Below are 16,610 nucleotides of genomic sequence, written 5' to 3' on the forward strand. Positions count from 1 at the left end.
AGAAAAGGAGATCTGACATCTCTGAACGGCTCTGTACCCAGAAAACAACTTGTACAACTAATAGGTTGCAGTCTTTGAAACTATATTTATAGGCACTTTTCCCTGTGGCATGGGAGAAAGCAGACTTTCTGAAGGTACAAGGTCATCCTCCTCCTGTTTCTTGTGTACATTGGCAGTCACCTTCCAGCACAGAGATTTGAAGATTCAACTAGGTCATGCCCTCCAAACTGACTGGGATTCAGGCTCCTTTCAGTCTTCAGCTTTGTTTTTCACTTAGGCGGTCGTTACTCCAATGGAGGAAGATAAACAGGAGCAAATCCCCGTATTTTTCACGGCTTTTTTCCTTTCACCAGCTACAGGCTGTGAGTAACCAAGTATATGAATAAAGAAAAGGAAGGGAGAGGGGTTAGGGAAGGAGGAGAAATAGCACAGTGAGTCACCCTGTCCACTATCGGTCTGAAGATTTATATTCTCCCTTCTTAAATATAAAAATGATTTCATTATCAATTATCTATTATTTCTCTTGCAATCTAAACACTGGGTATGAAGGGGGCTCCTGGATGCTAATTCACAGTGATGATTCTCTAAAGGAAAACTGGAACAATCATGTATAACCTCTGCAATAAATCTTGACTAAAGCAGAAGAAGTGTATTTAGAAATGCTTTTATTCAGTGCCTGTCACTTCTGTGTCTGTTAAGTTGTCAGAAACACTAATGACAACTGATGGGTGTTCTTCCACAGAGATTGTCTTGTGAGCTCCAGATTCTACTCAAGTGATGGGTTTTAAAGGATAACAAGACGTTCCTTTAACCTGTGGAACCTTTTACCACCCATATAATCCAATGGGAGTTTAATATTCCATGTTTGGAGGCCCACCCATGCCAACTGCTCTTGGTAGGTTGCCTTATTTAGACTGCTTATGATTTTAAATGGTGTCTCACTCACCTGGGCAGAGGGGCAATAACCCCATCTTGAAATCAGATAGATAGAGACACAACCCAAAGGTATTGACCACCAGGTTTTTGTGTGGACCTGTGGGATTAGCTCATGTCAGTGAGTTAGTAAGCAGAAGCACTTACTTGTTGGATCCTTGCAAGGATGCACACTGGGAAACATTTCATTAGAGGTGTTGAAAATGCCACCATGTCAGCAAGGTGATGTAGGGAAGTCAGCAAAGCTTTCCTTTTAGTGGTTTCTGCTTCTCAGAGAAGCAGGATGAAAAAGGGAGAAGTTTTGATAAAAACAGTTTGAGGGCTGCATTGGAAGATTGAGGACGGGAAAAGGTGCTGGGAAAGGCATCTTCTGAGTAAATAAATGCAGAGACATGAATGTGGACCAATATATTCATTCAAGAAAAATTCAAATATCTGAGCTGCCCTAAATTTCCATGGGAGGAGTTTTGCAACTCCAGGAAATGTCCCTATTAGTTTTAGGCTCTGAGACCTAGGTGGGAGTCAATAGTGGAAAATATTTTATTTCATCTGTAGAAAACAGATGACTTGGCATCTATCTTGTAACTGTGATGGTGAAGGCAGATATTCAGTGTTCTCATTCCAAACTGGTCAAGCTCTTGGTTGCAGGGGTCCTTAGATACTGAAATCAGAAATCAAACAATGCATCCTTCACTCAGATGCATTGTGGAAAGACATGGTTGGACTTTGAACAATGTGTGTTAGTCTGTTCCTTTTTAATTTGTGCAGGCCAGTGATCCATGTTTCATCTTGGTTTTCAAGAATTATAAGCATTTGTTTCTTCTTGATTGCAAAGCTCCACTGACAAGTGCATCTTCTTCATTTTATAGTGAACCTGTTTCATATTTCCAGCCATTGATTTTCAGGAGATAAAATGCCATGAAGATGGAGGAGGGAGTAATAGCTCTGGTTCCCCTTAAACAAGAGCTTTGTGAGTTTCTACTATGCCAAGTTAATCCAGGTTCCTTTATCTATAGTCTCCTTTAATTGTTTCACTCTTTTTCCTCGCTGTTTACCTGCCTCATGTTCACTGAGGCTTCTTTGTCATCAGGGACTGTGATTGAAAATGGGAGAGCTGCTTGGCCATCAGAATCTCTCAATGCAATTTGTTCCTGGGAGATGAGAGCCCAAAACCTTCTGGAAGATGAAGTGTGCAGCAGTTGTGGTCAACCTGTCACTGACTCCTGGGTGATGGGGCTGTGAAGCAGGCACTTTGCTTTCTCTCTCTAATGCTGTTCTCCTTAAAAGGGGGAAATCCTCACTGGGAGTAAAGGGAGAAGAAAGACAGTGTGTGAGAATAGGTACAGGCAAAAATGCAGAGATTGCAGACGAATGCCCAGAAAAGGCTGCAACACACAAGGGTGCACTCAGCCAAAGAGTGGGGGGAGTGGAGGCAAGGACACCATGCTCCAGAAGGAAGCCTTTAAATCTTTTGTTCCGCAAATGCAGCCAAAATAAGCAAGAGAATGTTGGAGTGTATTTCCCTTCTTAGTTATTTTGGGGACAAGCCTAAATCCACTCTTGCATGCAAAGGTATCAAAATCTCTTTCTTGGAAGCCATTCTGAGTGAGTGCATGAGAGAACGGGGTGTGTTGGCATTCATACTCTTACTGAGATGCAGATTTGTGCAGTGAGGAAATTATACATTGATTTTATTGCCCAGCAGTGTGAAGCATGTGAGCATTCCCTCACCTAACCACTGGCATTGACTTAGCAGGTACGTCTTGGACAGCAACTGTAGAAAACCACTGTCATTTGCACTGCAACCTCCTGTTATAAAAGAATATTCTTAGGCAGGGAGGTGAAGCCAAAAGTAATCTGATCTTTGCAAGCATCTATTTTGGACAATTATTGCTGATTAAATTTATTAATAACTGCTTGGGAGCATACAGCTCACACTTCAGATTTACCTTCTGTGGGAAGGAGTACTTTGGCAAATCTGTGTCTCAACTTGGAACAGGAAAATGAACAATATACAAATTTGGATACCATTTGTCTCAGCATTCATGAAGAGTTTTCAACAAACCAGGGAAACACTGGAGCTATTTCTTTTAGCAAGGGAGACAGAGAAAACAGTTTCAACTTGGAAGTTTCACAGTCAGCACTTGATTTTTAGAATATGTAGTTGTACTCAAGGAGGAGCTGAAGACAGAAGTACTGACCCTGAAAAAGGTAACCATGAACTGTGGATGATCAGTGCAGTCTGATTCATCTACAGCATTTATGTCTACCTATGGAAAGATCTAAGGACATCAAGCACTACATTCACCCCATAATGCCAATTATTTGTTGATTAGATTTGTCATCATCATTACTAGGGATACATTAGAAAAGCAATGTCCCAGATAAGATCAGGGTTTCCTTATCAAGATGAAACACATACCATTGGCATATTTTTCTACAGTCTTGGTACAAATGCACTGTAAATTCTTGCCTGATCGGACAGGTTTGGATCAGTTCTAGTTATATGTACATACTGGTCATGATCAGATATCTGTGTGTGTGTATCCTTTGCAGGGAAACAAGAAATTGGATATCCCATACTCCAGATTGGCTTATCTGAGTGCTTAGGCAAGGTGAATATGAACACTTGATTACTTCATCCTCTTTGGAAAAAAGCTGACCCACAGAGAAATCACAGGGATATGCTGTTTGGAGCCCTGTCTCACGCAGTCCTGCTTCTGCCATCTGGAACTGGCACCAAGGCTTCCAGCCCTTCCTCAGCCCCCAGAGCCTGGGTGGTACCCAGAGCTGCTCCCTGCACTCCTCTTCACCATGCTGTAATGTGTGGGGCCAAAAAGCGGTTTCAACAGTATTTTGGGAGGGGATAGGACCAGAGATATATGTTCCCATCTGTATTAGTTGTGTACTGTGACGTGGTGAGGCACTGCCACGGAATGCCCAGAGAAGCTGTGGATGCCCCATCCCTGGAATTGTTCAAGGCCGGGTTGGATCACCTCACGCTCCTGAGTTAGGTGTCCTTGCCCATGACAGGAGTTGGAACAGGATGAACTTTAAGGTCCCTTCCAAGTCAAGCCACTCTATGATTCTAGCATACAGTCCTATGATTCTATATATAGCAACATTCTAAAATTAATTGGTGGAAAATGCTTACAAGATAAACTGATTAATTAAGGGCTCAAATTACTCTTCCCTTGCACAGCTGAAATTTTCAGTGTGTGGAGGGGAGGATGTGAAGGACTTGAAGGCTGGTTTTATAAGAGGGGCAGGGCATTTCCAACTTGCCCTGGTTGAGTTCAGACCTGGAGCTTTGCCCCTCCTGATCACTTATTTCTTGATGCCATCAAGCCTGAGTGTTCTCTCTGAGGAAGGCAATAAATTTGTGTGGCACACAAAGGCAAGTGAAACTTGCTCCCTGCAGGCAATCCTGTGCTGTAAAGGCTGAGAGAACTTCTCTTAAATGTTTTCCCTGTCCTGTAGTAAATGGTACACAGTCAGTTTCCACAATGAAGGCCTTGCTCACCTGGCAGAGCCATCCCTGATGTTACCAACCATGAAGTTATTCCCTGTATGTACCTGCTTAGCATGTACCCTTATTTATTACCTGCTAGGGTAAGGTAATCAAATCACAAGGACACCACTATGGGAGCAGCAGCCATCATGAAGTAGGTTGTGTGCCCTTGGTAACCAAGTTCAAGTTAACAAGGAGCTTGGGCTGAGCTGTTTATTCTGTCTCCTTTGTGTGACTGGCTTGACTGCCTGATAACCAAGCTGCTGCTTTCTCTGTGCTGCACATCTCCTCAGGGCTGTTTGGGCTGCAGAGAGGACAAACAGACTTTCCAGGCCTGTTACATCACTGAGTGCCAACCTAGATGTCCCTATGGAGCCCTGTTCTTGTGCTTTCTTTTTACTAACCTCACAGTCTGTGTGACCTTCTGAAGTAAAGACTGGATCATTTGTTTGCTTGCTTGCTCTTTCTGTGGACAAGGAATACTTTTCTTCTCCCTCAAATCTGAGAAAGAAGCTGCTTCTCCTGCTCCCCCAAAACCACTCCTCAGCTCCCTCCATTCAAACCAGAGGGAGAAAGAACTGCCTCAGCATTTAGAAGTAGTTTGAATGGGGATTCCATTTTGCCTCTTTAAAGACATGGAAGAATCTCTGAGGAATGAGGCCTGTTTCTCCAGTGTGACTGAAGATTAGGTCCAGAATTTTGCCCCAACACCTGGTCTGTCCCTCTAGTGTGACAGCCTGGTAAGTGCAGGTGTACTTTTTTCTTCTGTGAAGGAAATAGGAATAGCTGCTTTGTATTATAGGAAAAGGACCATGTTATATTGCTCAGATCCCACTGATTTGCAGAGAAATCATACATTTGTTGCGGGGAAGCCTGTGTTACTTGTCCCTCTCACACACATGAACTCAGGTGGCTGAGATGAAGCCTATGAAGATGTAGACAGTAAAAGATTTGTTAAAGTATCACATGGCAAGTGTGTATTATATGTCTGGCTGTTGTGCTGGTGAGGGAGCCAGCAGATGAAGTCCTGAGGGATCAGTTACTGTGTGTGTAACCATTCTGCCAAGGCATGACTGGCAGCAACAGCAGCCGCAGTCAAGTTTCACCCCGTTTGAAGGCCCGGAGCTCAGTGATCTGTTTTTCCTGGCAGAAACAATTGCCTGAAGAAGCAGAATTTTGTCAAGGCAGGGGAAACAGAAGAGTGTCAAAATAAATAACACCTTGTTCCTTTTTCCTAAAGAATGTCTAAATAAAAAACTTGAAACAAAGTTTCCTTAAAAATGTAAAGAATGATTTTCCTAAAAATCTTTAAAATCTGGAACAAGCCTCCCCTTTCTCGTCCTTTGCCTCCTACTGGCTGTCTATTACTGCTGTACCCTTAATCTGGAGGTATTGGGGAGACATATTCCCCACTGTGTGGCACCTGGGACCATGTATTAGTGGTGGATTTGGCAGTGCTGGGTTCACAGTGATTCAAGGATCTTAAAGATGTTGTCAAATCTAAATGATTCTATGGTGGGACAGCCTTTGCCCTGTGGTGAAAGTAGCTGCAAACTTTTTGTAGCAGGAGGCAGATGCAGAGGCCCCTAAGCAGGATTCACAGAAGGGTACCAAAAACAAACCCAAAGACCTTGCCTTCCAGGAAGAAGGCTTTGCTAGGTTTTGGTCTGGGGTGGGCTTGAAGGACAGAGAAAAGTGAGAACAGAAACATCAGAAAAAATAGCAGAAACAGCTATGAAACACTGACGCCAAGAAACAAAGAAACCTGCTAAAAGTAGCTTTTGGCAACAGATTCCCTCTGGTGCATGGTGAAGCAGGGCACTGCATATTGTCTCCAAGTTCTTCAAAGGTTTTACTCCTTTCAGGTTCTCTTTGTACATGGAATGACTTGAGAATTTGCATGCAGCTGGTTAATGTGTTCTCTTGATGTTAAGGGACTGGAGTGAGAAGGGAGTGAGATGTTGGAAATCAGAGGGAGGATGTTGGGGCTCAGCTGAGCTGAGATTAATCTGAAGGGAAAGGATAGTTGGATATTGAGGGGAGAAAGGCACAGGGGCTGGGAAGAAACAGGAAGATGGAAGACTATGAGTAGAAGGTGTAGGGCTGGCTTCTGGGGGCTCGTCCCATCTCAGGAACAAGCACAACTGACTCTGCCAGCTCCACTGGTGGGGGGAGGCAGGCTCAGCATCAGCAGCAGACATGGAGTCAGGACCTAGCTTCTGTTCGATTTGGGGCGCTGCTCGTTTAGGAGTTTTAGAGGAAAGCAGCTCTTTAATCCATACATTCTATTGCTGTCCTTTTTCATCCTTCAGAGAGTAGGAGAAATATAGTCTGGGCAGAGAGCACAGCTAAAATCAGCCCTGTGCGTGACTGTGCTGCACAAGCTGCCTGCACCAGGTACTCAGCGGTACCTCCTGCCTGCATGAGATAAAGTTTGGTGGCAGTGCTGTGGCAAGGTTAGGGATGTAACCCTGCAGGCATTTAACATCCTAGAAGCTTGATTAATGCTGAAGGGAACACTGAGGTGCTTTAGCTCACTGCCATTTTCACTTCTCATACATCAAATGTGTGGAAGCATGCCTTGAATTCACAAAGAGGACTATTTAATAGCGATGATGTAATACCGTGGTGCTGGCTCGGTGCTCTCTGGCATTATTCAACACATCTTTCTAAGCAAAATGCTGGTAGTGAAATGAGATCTTACTAAAAGAGAACAGCTCAGTGTATTGTTAAACATTCAGAGCAACATCTCTATTTTGTTTCTAATGCTGTGGTGCTGAAAACATGTCCCATCTCAAAAGCAAATGTTTAACTACAAATGTAATTTGTGAGAAAATAATTCTGTTGTTTTTTTTTTTTTTTTTTTTGTCTTTCAAATCTGCTGAAAGCATGCATATTAACACAGCAGCCTTTCTTTCAGGGTTTTAATTTTCTTTTTCTTTCAAGGGAGTTGCATAAGAAAGTTGTTCGAGTGATTTCTCCTCAGCTGTTCTGTTGAGTGACTCTTAATTACCCTCAGCATTTGAAAGGTGAATGGTATTCTCATATAATCAACATTAATAATTCAGCTTAGTCCAAGAAAGCTTGTTGTAGCTAGTTATTTGATGCCAGAAAACCTTTAGTAAAGCATTCTTTCTCAATTTAATTCATAAACGCCTAATAAAGCCAGTCCAGCTAAAGTATTTTAACCTGACTCCTACAGTTAAAAAATTTAGCTGAAATTATTTCAGGTGGGCTGTGGTAAATAGGTATTGTAAATTTTAATAGAAATGTACTTTTTCACTCTGTTTCAAAATATCAAGATTGTTGTCCTTGGAAGAACAGAAATCATATGTATGGAAACACACTTTTTTCCTTCCTCTTTTTCTGTGTGCCTTTCTTTTTTTCCTAGCTGTCCTCTCTGGTGGAAATGCTGCCATCTGACATGATTGGCATAAACAGAGGTGAACAGGGAGGGTATTCTTTATACCAGGACAGTGAAAGGTAAAGTAAAAAAAGTAAATGCAAGATTTCCAGAGTAACTTCCCATCACACTGAGCCATCCCAACCCACTATTACAGAGTCAGCACAGTTGCTAGGAGATAATGATCTCCAGTTCTTTTATTAAGGTAATAATGGAAAGAATGCACTGACTGACTAGTCCTATCAAAATTGCAATGTAGAGAAGCTCCAGGGAAAGAGAAATAATTTTCTAGCCTCCACCATTCTATGATAGACAAGACTCTCCATAGGAGTGAGTTGTACTAGGTCTGATGGTGCCATGCCATCAGAAATGTTGATGTTTACCTCAGCATGGCTCATGACACCTGGTATGAACGAGAAACCTCTAAAAAGTTATTTCTTTGACACCACTGTCCTTTCTAAGAGCAGTTACTGGAGGAGAATGAATGGATTTCTGTCAATAACATGCCCAAATTTTCATGTATTAATTTACTTCCTTCCACACTTGCTAATTTCAGAGGGATCAAGGTGGGTATTTGTCTTCAGGTGATGTGGCGGGAAGAAGTTGGAGGTACAAAAGGAGGTTGGCAAGTTGGAGTCCTTAGAGGTCCAACTGCCCATTTCCTGAGGGACCATATGCCAAGGATACCTGCTGAGATTCTTACTGGCTAGAGAAAAAAAAAGAGCTTTCTTTCCCCATTCAATCCTTTATAACTAGTACCAAGATTTTCAAAAGCTGGGAGAATCGAGGGAGATATTTGCTGTTTGAGCACTTGCAAAAATAGTCACTCCAAAATATACAACAACAACAAAAAAGAGGAACATTTCTGAAAGGAAAACAAAAAGGTTGCCTCTCCCCGAAATGCCTAATTCTGCAAATGTGTTTTGTGGGAGCACCATCATTCCTTAGAGGTATCATAAAATTCAGCTGTTGGAAGCATTTTTACCTTATCTGTGGAAAATGAGAGTTCTCGTGAACATCTCTTCAACCTTTCAATTTCAGGACTCTGAATAACATATTCACCCATGGTTGTTGAGAGAAGTAACTTTTATAGGCAGAAACACCCTCTTTGCATTTCTCAGCTTTTCCATCTCTCAGACTGACACAGTATTTGTAAACCCTGTGGATGCATTGGAAAGGTCACTGGGTTGTAAAGTGCTGTGATACATCAGGATGTGGGATGCTGCAAAAGAAGAAAATACTTTGATTTTTCTTTTCCACTCCTGTAATATGCTCATGGGTGTTCTTGCTTCAGTGTTATTTTGATTCTGGGAGTCTTGTCACTGCTTAAAAACAGGTAGTGGTTTTTTTCAGGCTTGATCATTTACCTGCCTTCAAAAATTTGTGATTGCATATTTTGGGTTTGAAAAAACATTTGGCTGGCATTGAGGAAATGGTAGTTTTGTGCCAAGAGGGGAAATAATACATGAAAATGATCCTTGCAGGTAACACAGAGGCAGAAGTAACACACAGCATCCTAGTGAGGACAGCAGAGAGTTGGCACTTGGGTTTCCAGCTGAAGCAAACCCACATGGCACAGACCAGGTGCTCCCAGAATCTGTGGTGTCCCAATCTGTCTGCTGGCTTCCACAGCATAGTCAACACCACACTTGGAATTCCCATTTCCTCCCTGCACTGTGTTCTCTACTGCTGTGTTTAACTCTTTACCAGGTTTTAGAGTGGATCATTTGCCAGCTGAGCCACTTACTTCAGCCACTCAGAAATGGCTGTTTGTGTTGACCCCCCAGTGAGATGGAAACCACCAGAGAGAAGGCTGGAGCTCACTGGTGGCTGATATTGCTCTCCCTGCCCCAGGAGGGAGTTTCTGACTTAACCATGTTGGGATGCTCTTCCATGTACAGCTTTTCATAGTGAATGACCAAAGTACTTTTTTTTCTGTTCCAAATCAGAGGCAGGGACTTGAGCCTGGGTCTCACAGATGTCAGGGCAGTATTCCATGCTGAAGTGTTGGAACACAGTGCTTTTTACTTCAACATTTGTTATGAAGTTTTTGAAAGTTCATTAGCTGTGTTGTAGTGGTCTAAGTATTAAACATTACTGTGATTTTTTAGCCTTTAAAAGAATCTAGGAAAAGATTTATTATAGACAGTTTAATTGTGTTCATTTAGTGTTTGTCTATTCAGCATTATTCTTCATTAGCTGCAGGCTTGTTGGATGACAACATGTAATCAATCAATCATATACCATTTGTGGTTATTCTGCTCATAAAGCCAGATTTATTTGTTTTGGTATCCAGATTGGAATGCATTTTTCTTGTGCTTTTCCGGTGCTGAACCATAGATAAGACCAGTTGTTTGTCTCTGGGAGATCTGTCTGCTCAGGAAACTGTACGAAGAAAACAAACTGCCTCCTTAATTAGAAGCCTGTGGTTGCTCCTGATTTGAATGCCTACATGTCCTCTTTCTCTCACATTAATACATTATTAGTCACATTAGAAGTCAGATTATTTTTGGTGGGAATTCCTAGTTAGTGCTGTGTGGGTGGACCCAGAAGAAAACCCTATGGTTGTTACTGGTTATCTTTGCAAAATAGTCTTGATGGACACCCTGTGACCTTCAGGAAAGGATGAAGTGCCATTTGGAGCTCTGGTAATGGTACTGGGGAAGCCTTCAGAGCCCCACATCCAGTGTGAGGGATGGCACTGTAAGCCCTTTTTTGAAGATGAAACATTAGTCATTCATTATGGCTACATTTTATGAATAATTTATAAATGTTATGGCTGTTGGGAAAAAAAAAGTGTGACATAGAGTTCAGAAGAAAAGGAGGAATGGTAAGGTCACACAGAGAAAAAATGTAAGTTAGGAAAATTGCTATTACTCCAAGAAATCCCTCCGACCCATAAAATCCAAAAGTTTTTTACCTACTCCTTCGCATTGTGAATTTATTTCCCTGGGCATGTGACATTTTTGAGTGTTGGAAAATGTGAGTGTAGATCAGGAAGAAAGCTGTTGGAGTTCCCTGCAACAGGCAAAACCAAAGGTAATTGTTAGCTCTGCATGAGCATAAGCTAATCCAGAGCCCGTGGTTCATTTCCATCCTTACTGGCCAAGAGCAGCTGTGAATAGACAGAAAATTATACAGTGCTGCAGCAAGGGCTTAGGCTATATGGGCAGTTCATCGTCAGCTCAGAGAGAGCTGCTCTTTTTCTGCCATGGAGCTGCATTCTTAGCGTTGCTCTTTGCAGTCTTGTGACTTTCTCTTTGTGCTGAATAACAGTTAATTATTTTGTTAAATCCACATGGAGATGCATAGAGTCCTCACTGCTCAAGAGCCACATGATGTTGAGCAAAAAGCCAACAATTTTACTGCTGGAAGATGGGACTGTGAAATACAGCATTATCATCTGAAGCAAATAGCCCCACTGGTTTTCTATTTGTGTACATGCACACATGACTTCTTTTGACTTAGAAGTGTAGTTGAAAAGAGAAATCTATTTGCTATTATTTGAATTTCAGCCATGCCCACAGAGAGAGAAGAGTCCCTTTGGGATAAACCTGGTAGCAGTTCACTACCTAAAGAGTAAAATTGAAGTAATAGTCAAGTTGAATGGGGACAAATGGGGAGATAGAGTTGTTCGAGGTCAGAGGGAAGAGGTAAGATAAGCAAGGTCTCCAGAGTTGTGCCTGGTAGGAGAGCTGCTAGACCATCATGCCTTCCTAAGATGTGGTTCACCTGTTCTGCAGCCAGTCCATGGAATCTCTTAGACTGTGAAGGTCAGTTTCTGCGCCAGGTCAGGTGACAGGGACTTGAGCCAGGTCTCACAGATGTCAGGGCAGCATTGCTTGCAGCAGTGTTGGGACACACTGGGTATTATCCAGTTTAGCTATGCTCAGACCTGTGCTGACCACACTGGTCAGCATGACACAGGACTATTTCAGATATGTGGGGGAGAAAGGGGAGCAACAGATGGGGACATGATTTCCACTTTCCACTTGATTCAGCATCCCTGGTTTCTTTCATTTTTGCTCTGGTACGGTATTTACACCTCTGGGTGGGTAGAAATGGCAGTTTGATGTCTTAATCAGCATTTTAATCCTGATAGTTTTGAAAAGTCATTGGTGTGCACAGTAATAGACAGGTGTAGAGTCATCCTAACAGTCATCCATTGGCTGTCTGGAGAAGAGAAATGCTCTATGTTATCCATAGTTGTGTTAGTTTACAGAGAAACTCTGTGGTTCAAAGAGTAACTGTTGATGCATCTGAACAAGAAACTGGCAAACGTCCCTGGTAGCAGCATGGGCTTGGTCAGGAGACTGGAAGATGTAAGATTTGTGATGTAAAGATACCTGTGTGTCACACAGATACACTGACCCACCATTTCCCCCAATATTTGACCAACTCTATTGATGGGAGCTGACCACAAGTGAATGGGACAAAGTTTTTTGCTCTCCCTGTGCATGTTTTGCTCAGCTCCACTGGAAAAGCTTCTATGAGCTATTTGCTGCTAATCATTCTCAAGCAATGAATGAATGGAAAAGAATCTTACTAGAATGATTTAGTGTTCGTCACGCATAATAAACGAATAGAGTTATTCACTGGCAGTCACACGTCTCTGGCTAATCCTCTTGAAGGTCACTCGTACCAGTCACCAGCATCTTGTCACAGCGACTGCAGTAAAGAGCAATGTGTTGAGGATTGAGAACTGTTTAAAAAAAGTGGGATCATGTCTGTCCACCACTTTGGGTTTTTTCTTCACCCTGATTCCTACACCTCACATCATCAAGGAGTAGCAAAGGGAAGACCAGAAAGAGATGAAAATGCAGTAACACTGTTTGAATTATTAAATCCTCTCTGCCCAAAAAGAAAGAGCTGTCAGTGTTAATTGCTCTCTAGGGAAGTCAAAGCAGAACAGTTTGTTCTGGGATGTCCTCTCATGTCCAGATATTACACTAACCAGGTTGCAGGGTATCTGCAACAACTTCCTCTTGGTGAAAAGCATCTGACTGGAGGAGAACTGGATTGAAACATATTATTAGCAGTTTTATTATGTGCTACTTCAAGTTCTTAAAAAAATCCCCTGATTTGAATTCTATGTTGTAATTTCCTTCCTCAGTTCCTGAATCACACAACACCAGAGAATAACAGCAGCGTGACCTCACCAATGAGAAACATCCAAGGAAATGAGGCCATCGTAACGATACTTGGTGTACTTGGGCACTGCTCACTCCCTGGGACTAAAAGAGATGTAAACTGTGTTACCACCCACCTCTCACAACTACAGCAGAGTCTCCTGCCTGAGTTTCCTGCCTGAGTGGGTCAGAGAACCACAAGAAGTGGTAAATATATATGGATCATTTGCAATGTACTAAAATTATACATTGTGTTTAGCATAAGGGAGTCCAGACTGTATCACCCACCCAAGGGCATATTGCCTGCCAAGGTGTGCCTGAGATCTGCCGGCACAGGGCTGAGAGCTGTGGATAGCGACATGAGTAAAATGTTGTCCCAGCTTGACAAGAATTTTCCCTGCCAAGGGCTCTGTGAGTCATCTGATGTAGACAGGTACAGAGCTGCTAGAAAAGGCCATATTTTTTCCCCATTTCCCATTGGTGTGAGGTGATCAAAACACTTGAAAGGTACAAAGTGATTAGAGGCAAACCCTTCCTTCCTTCCTTCCTTCCTTCCTTCCTTCCTTCCTTCCTTCCTTCCTTCCTTCCTTCCTTCCTTCCTTCCTTCCTTCCTTCCTTCCTTCCTTCCTTCCTTCCTTCCTTCCTTCCTTCCTTCCTTCCTTCCTTCCTTCCTTCCTTCCTTCCTTCCTTCCTTCCTTCCTTCCTTCCTTCCTTCCTTCCTTCCTTCCTTCCTTCCTTCCTTCCTTCCTTCCTTCCTTCCTTCCTTCCTTCCTTCCTTCCTTCCTTCCTTCCTTCCTTCCTTCCTTCCTTCCTTCCTTCCTTCCTTCCTTCCTTCCTTCCTTCCTTCCTTCCTTCCTTCCTTCCTTCCTTCCTTCCTTCCTTCCTTCCTTCCTTCCTTCCTTCCTTCCTTCCTTCCTTCCTTCCTTCCTTCCTTCCTTCCTTCCTTCCTTCCTTCCTTCCCCTTACTCTAAAAAGAGGCAGATCTTGATTAAAGATACTGAATATTCTGGTTTGACAGCAGGCCCTGTTTAGATATATGGACATGGAGTAAATGGTGCCTATTTACAGCACAGAGGGCCTTAGTCTTCACTGACAGCACTCCTGTTGTCAATGGGAGCAGAAGCCTGTTCAGAGAAGTGAACATGAGGCTCTGGGACTCCATGAATCACTGTGGTTATCCACTACTTTTCACTCTGGATTCACTCTGGAGCAAATCCATATGAGTGCAAATGGCTGCTATCTATTCCAGGAGTCTTGGTACACTTAACATTCTGTGCTTGAGAAAGTAAATACAGGGTGTTGGCTCATGTATCTTATTAAGGACTGGGTGTGTCTACCTTGAGAGGAACAAAAAATGTACAGGCAAGAAATATCATTTTTGCAGAGGCTGTGTTAAATACACTAAATTATTTTCTTCTGTGGGTTGAAGTCAGCTCCTACATATCTCCTCTCCTGGAAAATTTTCCTAGATATCCTGGGGAGACTTCAAGCATGGTCACCCCATAGGGGTTACTGATTTGCCTCCTGTCCTGTCTCTGGGCGTGTTTGTGCCATGAGTGCTGTACTGGTGAGTCCAAAATGCAGGCAAATTTCAAAGGGCCCATGTTGCTGTTCTGCAAGATTTATTTTTGGCAGGCTGTTAATGAATAAAAGGACAGTGAAAATACAGGTCACAGCATACAGCAGTATCCACTTCTGTTCTCAACTGGGCCCAGTGAAGTGATGTTAATTCGGCCTCTTTCTCATTCCTCTGCAGCCTTCCATCTCAAAACCAGTTTTGCTCGCATTCAGGTTGTAGGGATGTGGGAGTTAAATTTGCTCACTTGGCAGCTCTGAAACCTGACAACCCCTTCAGAACCAGAACCGAAACCTCCTTTTCTGTTCCCTCCTACAGATTCTTGTTGTCAGCTGTGGGGAACAAACCCCTATGCATTTTATTTATTTATTTATTTTCCCTCATGAAAAAGACACCTTCCCTGCCCTGGAAGTCCTGATGATATTAAAGCAGGCAAGGAGCTCAGTGCCTCGAGTCCTGCTGCACACACAGACCTTGACTGTGATGTCAGCCAAGCTGATCCCTGCAGCTGTGCTTCAGAGGCTTAGCTTGTTGTTATCAGGGCCCAGCAGGCAAATGGCACCCTGAACTTGGCTGCTGCTCAGTTCCAAGTCTAAAATCCTCTTTCTCACCTACCTCCAAGTTAAAACAATTCCAGCTTCATGCTAGTTAGGAGTGCAGGTGGAGAAGATAAGAAGTTTGGAAGTAGGCTAGACTATTTCTTCTTAGAATGTTTAATTGCCCTCTGGAAGTGTTCTCATTGTGCTAAGTCACATCACTGTTGTTCAGCTTTCCCATGGTACCTGGCTGATCCTTCTGCATCAGTGGCACTGTCCTTTCCTCCTGCTTCCCTCTTTGCCACATTGTGCCATTGTGACTTCATTTGCTATCAGATGTTCTGGCTGTTGCCACTCCCTCCTTCATCCTTCATATTTTATTATATGGCACAGTAAGAGAGGAGAAGGTGAAGGAAAAAGTGAATTTTGGCAGCATAGTACCAAACTTTGGTAGGAAGGGGTGATGGCAGAAGCCCAGGTGGAAGGAAAATGTAGGACAACGGGACAGAGAGAAGGAAAAGGAGAAAGAAATTGTAACCTGCTACAGAAGTGACAGATATTAAAATCAAGTAGGGTCAGGCTTACAGTACAGTCAATTATTCTGCAAGTAAAGATATGAGAGCAACTAACAAAATCTTTTGCCCCAGGGTTTATTTCTTCTTATTTATATCACCATTACCGAGACAGACACGACATTGCAGACCAATTGCTGGCTTCATTTTGGGAGCATGGAGTTATCTGAGGAGGAGGAAGAATCCTGAAGTGGATTATGAAAAATTGGATTTTTTCAGCCTGAGTGAAGGAAAAATGTGCTTGAAAGAGTCTTAAGTGGGCACAATAACTAATTCAAGATAATGATGTTGAAAGAAGCACTGTTTTTCCAACTGATTTTCATAATGAAGGAAGCAAATCCATGCCCAGTCCTGGAATCTCTTACTTAGAAATCTTCTAAATCATCTATTACTGACAACTGTCTTGGTTTTGCATATTTTGATGTGGCATCTCCTGGTGAATGGTTGGGTTTGGTTTTATTTCCTTCTTTGCTTTCATGGCAGAGTGGTCTAGATTTTTCCATATATTGAATTTTCCATAGGAAAATTGTTATTTATTTATGCTTATTAAAGAAATTCCTCTGCAAATTTCAGGGTGGTAACTGAGAGCCTCTGGTTTCTATTTTGAACAGGTAGGAGTCAAGAATATTTCAGCTATTCCTCAGCCTCAAGGCAGGAGGCTGATAGAACATTGTTAATCTGATAGAACATCAGATTAACAATGTACTGAGGATGTTAATGGAGAAACTGGAGAGTGCAGACAAGCCCTGCACTCATTTCTAACAATGTTTGGGCATTCATTAAAACACTCTGTGCAAAAATGAATTCTTCTAGGATGTTGTAGCTGGTGTCATTCTTCCTAAAGACTGGATCTGTTGACCACATGAAGCCATGGGGCAGCTGGACCATCCATGACTCTGTGTCCTTTCTGATAATTTTGTTATTTACTAGAGAGTAAATTTTGCTATGCT

General features: G+C 42.6%; 1 protein-coding gene across 6 annotated transcripts in view; it reads left to right on the forward strand.

The window, feature by feature from the left end:
* Positions 1-16,610, forward strand: part of DUSP10 (dual specificity phosphatase 10) — a 182,529-nt gene that overhangs the window by 68,061 nt on the left and 97,858 nt on the right. For 4 of the 6 annotated variants that reach the window (XM_064414115.1, XM_064414114.1, XM_064414112.1 and 1 more), the window contains exon 4: positions 12,961-13,183. The exons of the other annotated variants lie outside the window; for them this stretch is intronic. The gene's annotated coding sequence lies outside the window, so the exon portion shown is untranslated. The remainder of the gene's footprint in view (positions 1-12,960; positions 13,184-16,610) is intronic. 6 annotated transcript variants of the gene reach the window in all.

Source organism: Passer domesticus, chromosome 3, assembly GCF_036417665.1.
Source record: "Passer domesticus isolate bPasDom1 chromosome 3, bPasDom1.hap1, whole genome shotgun sequence".
Lineage (NCBI taxonomy): Eukaryota > Metazoa > Chordata > Aves > Passeriformes > Passeridae > Passer > Passer domesticus.